Source organism: Periplaneta americana, chromosome 3 (genome assembly GCF_040183065.1).
Source record: "Periplaneta americana isolate PAMFEO1 chromosome 3, P.americana_PAMFEO1_priV1, whole genome shotgun sequence".
NCBI classification, from domain to species: Eukaryota; Metazoa; Arthropoda; class Insecta; order Blattodea; family Blattidae; genus Periplaneta; species Periplaneta americana.
In genome coordinates, this window is record NC_091119.1 from 37,142,969 (window position 1) to 37,149,836 (window position 6,868).

Genomic DNA, 6,868 nt, shown 5'->3' on the forward strand with positions numbered 1-6,868 from the left:
TTATTCAAAACGAATATTTCTCTACTTTTTTTTTTTTTTTTACAGAAAAGTGAAATTATCAGATATGTTTGTTTAGTAGCCTTACAGGTATTAAAACAATGTTTTCGTAAATCTGATATATCGCAAATAAAATACGTATAACTGAACATAGTGCATTACAAATTATGAAAATATTCGTATGGAAAATGTTCTTAAGGAAATTAATTAAGAAAGCATCTATTGTTACATCAAAAACAAAAGATATGTGCCAATGTGTTATAAAAGAAGTCAGCTCTATAGCTTCAGCAGATTTCGAGAAAATAATTTAATATTCTGATGATAGGACGTTGCTCACCAATACCATCATAAAAGCATAATGCTATAAGAGTTTTGTTATGTAATTATTAGTTACAGTTAAAACATAAACTTAGGTAACTTTGCTTTGTACTGTAATATTGTTTTGATTAGTTCATTGATTACTTTTATGAGGCTAAAGGTACCTCAATATCAATTCCAACTTACCATGTCATACTCAGTCTCTTTCCTTCGGATATCACTCTTTATGAATGATGTTTTCATCCACTTAGTACAGTATAATTAAACTACTATGGAATTTATGTGAATATTGCTTCTTAAATCTTTATTATGTTATTAACGTTTAAAACACAACTGCAATATTAAGAAATTGGTGTAAATACTTTTATTTTACAAACTATAGATAATATCATACAGAAAGAAGCCAAACAAAAATAACGACATAAAATTTCACGTTCCGTTTCGAGTTTGTACACCACTGTCTTCTTAATCTAACAGGCTGTTTATTCATATACAGAGTCCTTCCTCCTTCCATAGCTAGCGCTTGATGCCCGCACACGACGTCAAGGTCAGAAAAATGCGCTTACTTTGACGTCACTGTATCTATCTCATGAAAGTGCTGGCTCAGCGAAGGTCAGTGGACTGTCAATATGAACCTAGAGAGAAATGGCTATATGGCTGTAGAATACTTTTTTCTGCTTTATTATTATCATTAAACTATTGTTCTTTCAAGACGAAAGAAAATTATTTTTAAACTGTACAGGGATTTCCATCCAGGCCCATTCTACCCCCTTTATTATCGACTGCTGCATTTTGATTTGACCATTCATGGCTAGGGGAATGAGATACAACCTTTTAATCCCGAGAGAGTCGCTGCTCTGTATTCGTCCGCTTCGTTGTTTATGATTTTATAAAATTTAGAAGTTTATGTTTTTAATCTTACCTGTCACGTTGCATTTTTATAGTAGGTGTTAATACAGGTTTTTCGTCTTCTTCGGGGAAAATAAGTATCTTCCTACTGTCAGTCTTTCTGTCTCCAAACCTGAGAAATAACGATAGTCAATTATTATAAAGTCTAAATAACTATTATCATATTTTGTTCTCATTGCCTTGGCTCATCTTTTTACGGTAGGTACCTTATCTGACGAAAAACGTTTGTCATATAAGTTCTTTGATGCGTCTAATAGTTTTGAGAATGCGAAATGTAACGTGTTACAACGCTGTAAAGAATTCTTGAGGTAATTGCTCCACAGTGGAGGTGAATGTGACTCCAGTCATCCACTCCCCGAGACTTGAAAGAGGAGAATGTAAACAAAAATGTCTTACCAGATACCAGACACCGGCAAAGCATTCAAGACTCACGCCCCAAGACTTACTCCCGGTTAATACATTTATGCGAAACTTTTAGCAGTTAGTACATAGGTCCTACGTTTGTGAAGTGTTTATAATATTTTGTCATTTGTTTTCATTACTTCTCATGGCTGTTGATATAAATCCGTATAAATTAATACGATTGACATCAAAAAGGCAAAAATACAGAGGAATTTCTCTCTAACAGTAGAAGAAATATTACTGAAAATGATTGATGAGAAACGGACATTATTGGAAATTAGAAAACAGATGCTGTAATGTAGGAGCAAAATAATAAAGCGTGGGATGAAGTGTCAAACGTGCGTGCCATGCCAGGTCGGTCTCAGGATGGCCCCCAGTGCAGACATTGCACTGAGATAGAAACCTTACCCACATCCTGGGATTCTGCCAACATGGAGCTCTCATCCGGAATACTAGACGCCATGCAGTACGAGAACTTATTGCTAAAAGTCTTCCTTCCTTCTACGAGGTTCACCAAGAAGTCCTCTGCCTTGCAAAAGATGGAAGTTCTCGGCGAGTTGATATCATTGCCATTGATAGAGGAAATGACACAGCAATTACTATCATCGATCCCACCGTGTGCTTTGAATCTGCAGTTGAACAACCCATAGCAGTACATGAAGAAAAGAAGACCATCTATGACACTACAATTGAATAATTTAGGGATTATTATCATAATATGCAAGGGCAGATTGAAGTATTTGGATTATTGTTCGGAGCAAGGGGAACAATTCCAAACTTTTCAGTTGAATGTTTTAAGTCTTTTGGAATTCCTTTAAAATTTTTGAAAATTATTGCTGTAGACGTAATGAAATATTCTGTTCAGATTTTACGTAATCACCTGTACACCTAAATTTCTTTATATTCTATCTGATTACTAATAATTATTGAATAAACGTACTTTCCCAAGGGTAGCTTCCATTTGAAAATAATAATTATAACACGAATGTTTATTTTTATTTTATTTGTTTAATATTCTGTGTCTTTTGGTAACCCTTACTGAAGGGCAGCTACCTTTGTGGGATTTATATATGGCACTAAAAGACCAATTAAAAATCATTTTTTTAAATTTAGTAAACTATTAATGAACAGAACTTACCTTTCTGTCTTATGGCGGATTTATTTACGAATGAGACCCTAAGTAAAAATGTTGAATGTTTTGTCAGGCTGAATCGCTTAAAATCTCTTGATGGATTCTAAACTTTCGTAATAATTTCTTGTTTTGAATATTTCAGTTCTTCATACGTGTACCTCGATCTATTCATCATCAGTACCCGTAACACTTTCAAACGAAACTACATGGTTTCTTATCGCCATTTTGTTCAGTTCATCAGAACATAACCTTAAAATATCATCCGATTAGAACTTTACTGGAAGATACGCTAAAACTGATCAGGAAGAGGAAAAGGAATTGGTTGGGCCACTGGCTGAGAAGAAACTGTCTACTGAAAGAAACACTGGAAGAATTGGTAAACGTGATAAAATTCGGAGCGGAAGATGATATCAGATGATAGACGACATTAAGATATATGGCTCAATTGCGGAGACAAAGAGGAAGGCAGAAAATAGGAAAGATTGAAGAAAGCTGGGTTTGCTGTGGAAATTCGTACGCGTGAACAACTTATGATGGAGATCATGTATTTGAAGCCTACTTAGTACGCTTCCCAAATAATTACGAAATAGGGTTGCAAGGTTTTCAGGATGCGAGTAAGGGGCAACTGCAAGATTTAACTCGAAGAAACTGCGAGAAATTTCTAAGAGAGCGAGAGAGAGAGAGAGACTGATTGTGTGAATGTTTTATTCGTAATTAACTTGACTATTACACTCTTACTACGTCATACTACTTTTGACCAATAAAACGGTATGAAAGGATGTATTTCAACCAATCATGGCTGCTTATCGCACAATTTTATCGCGTCCCTAGCATTTGTTTAATTTTATCGCGTCCCTAGCATTTGTTTAATTTTATCGCGTCCCTAGCATTTGTTTAATTTTATCGCGTCCCTAGCATTTGTTTCTTTGTTTGCCAACATTTGAAACTGCGCTGGTCTGGACGTCAAAAATATATATATAATTACAAACCACTCCAGTCGATGCACAGCAGTTTCAAATATGACTCGCATTGACATTCAAGAACAAGAATTAATAAAAATCACTGATCATACCTATGCATCTTCTGAAATCCGATTTACAAATAAATGAAGAGCACCATTCGGAAATCCTGAATAAGTTGAATACACCATGTAGGCCTAAATCAACGAGTTCCACTTCTATTATGCACACTCCAATATAACATCAATTGAACCACCAACCACATTCAAATTTGAAAATTCTACATTCAATAATTATTCCTTTTAAAATTATTCATTCGGAAATTCTGAATAAGTTGAATACACCATGTAGGCCTAAATCAACGAGTTCCACTTCTATTACGCACACGTCCAATATAACATCAATTGAACCAGCAACCACATTCAAATTTGAAAATTGTACATTCAATAATTATTCCTTTTAAAATTATTCATGTTTATTTTTTATGTCATCGTCGTTAATTAAAACTTTTCTAACACTTGTGTATATTAGTTAGGTTATGTTATAGCTTCTGCTCTGAGAGGATAAAAAGAACTTCTGCTATATGATATTATGGATAGTCACGTATCAGAGATTGTTTAATATTAAGATTTATTGAATAGTAATCATTACAGTGTCTGTATAAAGACACTACTGCCATCTAGCATGCATCTAGCGTAATATTTGTAATGTTGAGATGGTACAATAATACATTTGAAGACTTGTATTTTCGTAAGTCAATTAATATGTTATTGTATTGGAGTACTTCGTTACTTCTAATCTTTATATACTTTCTTCTAATCGTGTAATAGTCAATTAAATCCCACTCGAGTTTTGATTTTCTCTAGATAAATCAAAACGTCTAGTGAGATTACTGTTGATAAAAACACAGACAATGAGATGAAGTTGTGCTAATTCAAACAGATAATTACCTTTCTGTTAATGTCTTGTACCCTGTAAACCATTTTATTTGACCACCTGGAAATAAATATTTCAAAATCTCAAGTTTGTCAACCGTATCTTCTAAAACCGATATAACTGCAATGTTCTCCAGTGGTGATAGTTTTGTTTTCAAGTCTTCGGGAAATGATTTCTCGTCTTTTTTCAGCGAGAAATGTGAAGTATGAGTTTCCTCTTCTTGAGATGAAAGAGTAGCAGTTTGGGATGAATTAGGTAAATTGAATTTAAGCTTTTCTTCTTGTTCAACTCCTCCAAATACAAATCTTTGTCCTTTCATTATACCTTAGAACAACGTAAAATCTCTATAAAATACGAAACGAGATCTATTAGTTCGCTCTGACTTTATAGGCCTAAGACGTTATTATCACAGAAAACAATCAACAATTACCAGTGCCTTCTCTTCTTGTATTAATCTACGATTTGTACATATGCCTGTAGTTTATTTTAATTTGAGGGCGGTAATGAAACTCCAACCAACCAGACAAAGAAACACTAGACACAACCTAACGCGGAGTAGCTCACCGCGTTAGTGAAACAGAGCTACCAGCGAATAGGGATTATAAAGAATGGACACTGAGCGAATTTTACTGTGTTTTGTTTCTCTGTGCGCCGGCGTTTGGTTCCACTTTCAAGCGCTAGAGGTTAGTGTAATCGAGCATACGGTAAGATAATAATTGAGTATAGAGTTGACACACAGGATCCAAACATCGCCTACCTTATTGCATAATCCAGTAATGCTTTGCTTCAAATAAATTCAAGTTAACAGCTTTTCCTTATTTCTCAGTGACAAACTAGTTGTAATAATAATTTTTTTATATTTCAGATATAATAAATTATATTATAAAATAATATAATACATTATAAAATTATGTATCAAATTCGTTTAATATTTGCATATAATATAATATAGGTATATGGTTTTACTTCTCGTAAGAGTTTTGTTTTTCCATTTTCAGTGCTATCAAATCATTACACATTTTAATTGTTGTTGGGGTCAACGTCTCAACTCTCATTATAATGGAACTCTAAAGTCTAGACATTACAGTTAATGACGGATTTATTATTTTATGGATACAATTTATTTTGAGTGCATAATGTACCTAGATGTATTAATTATATGTGTTATATTTCCGCTGTGTCGACTGCTAGCTGGTGTGATGTCAGCGCCAACTCTAGGGAGAAAGCAGAATCTCACGCTCTAGCTGGCTTGAAGGTCATTGAAATCAGTCCGGCTACATCAAAGGTACAGACGCGAAGTGTCCATTCTTTATAATCCCTATTCGCTGGAGCTACCCTCTATCAGGAGGCCTTTGCCCTTCAAGGGACACATTAGGCTAGTATTATTATTATTATTATTATTATTATTATTATTATTATTATTATTATTATTATTATTATTATGAAACTCCGGGTTCTCTAAAAGCCATTTGTAAATAAGTAAGACTGTTTTATCACAAATACCCGCTCCTGTACTCCATGTTCATAACCTTGTATTACGCTGATCGTCCTCTAGATTGAATTAATTCCTCATTCTGCAGAGTCTAATGAGTCTCATAATCAAAAGCATGACAAACAACAGGTACAGACTTACTGTAGAAATGCAATGGATAATGAGACAGAGTGCCAACGGAAGTCTTAATGCAGGAGGCAATCAAAATCGAACTTTCTACTGAAAGTTCGATTTTGATTGCCTCCTGCCTCCTGGGGTGTTCAGAGCACAAAGGAATCAAGTCCATTTTTGGTCAATTGGGAAATATTTCGTCTGTACATACCTTAGATGATGTGGACATATTGCAGGAACTCAAAATGGATCCTATAGTTAATTTTGTTCAACAATATCGACTTCAGTGGAAAAAACATGTCGAAAGGATGGATCGCACTAGATGGCCTAAACAAATTCTTACTTATGTACCAAGAGGAAAGAGGAAATTGGGAAGACCACGAAAGCGCTGGCATGAGACCGTAACAGATCCTGTAGGGTCTAATACGTGAGGGATATGATGATGATGATGATGATGATGATGATGATGATGATGATGATGATGATGATGATGATGATGATACCTTAGATGAGGCTACTTTATAGCATAAAAGATATGTCCTCACAATCTTTGCAATAGTGCAGATGTTTAAAATCACACTCACCTTTAATGGATTATTAACTATACCCATA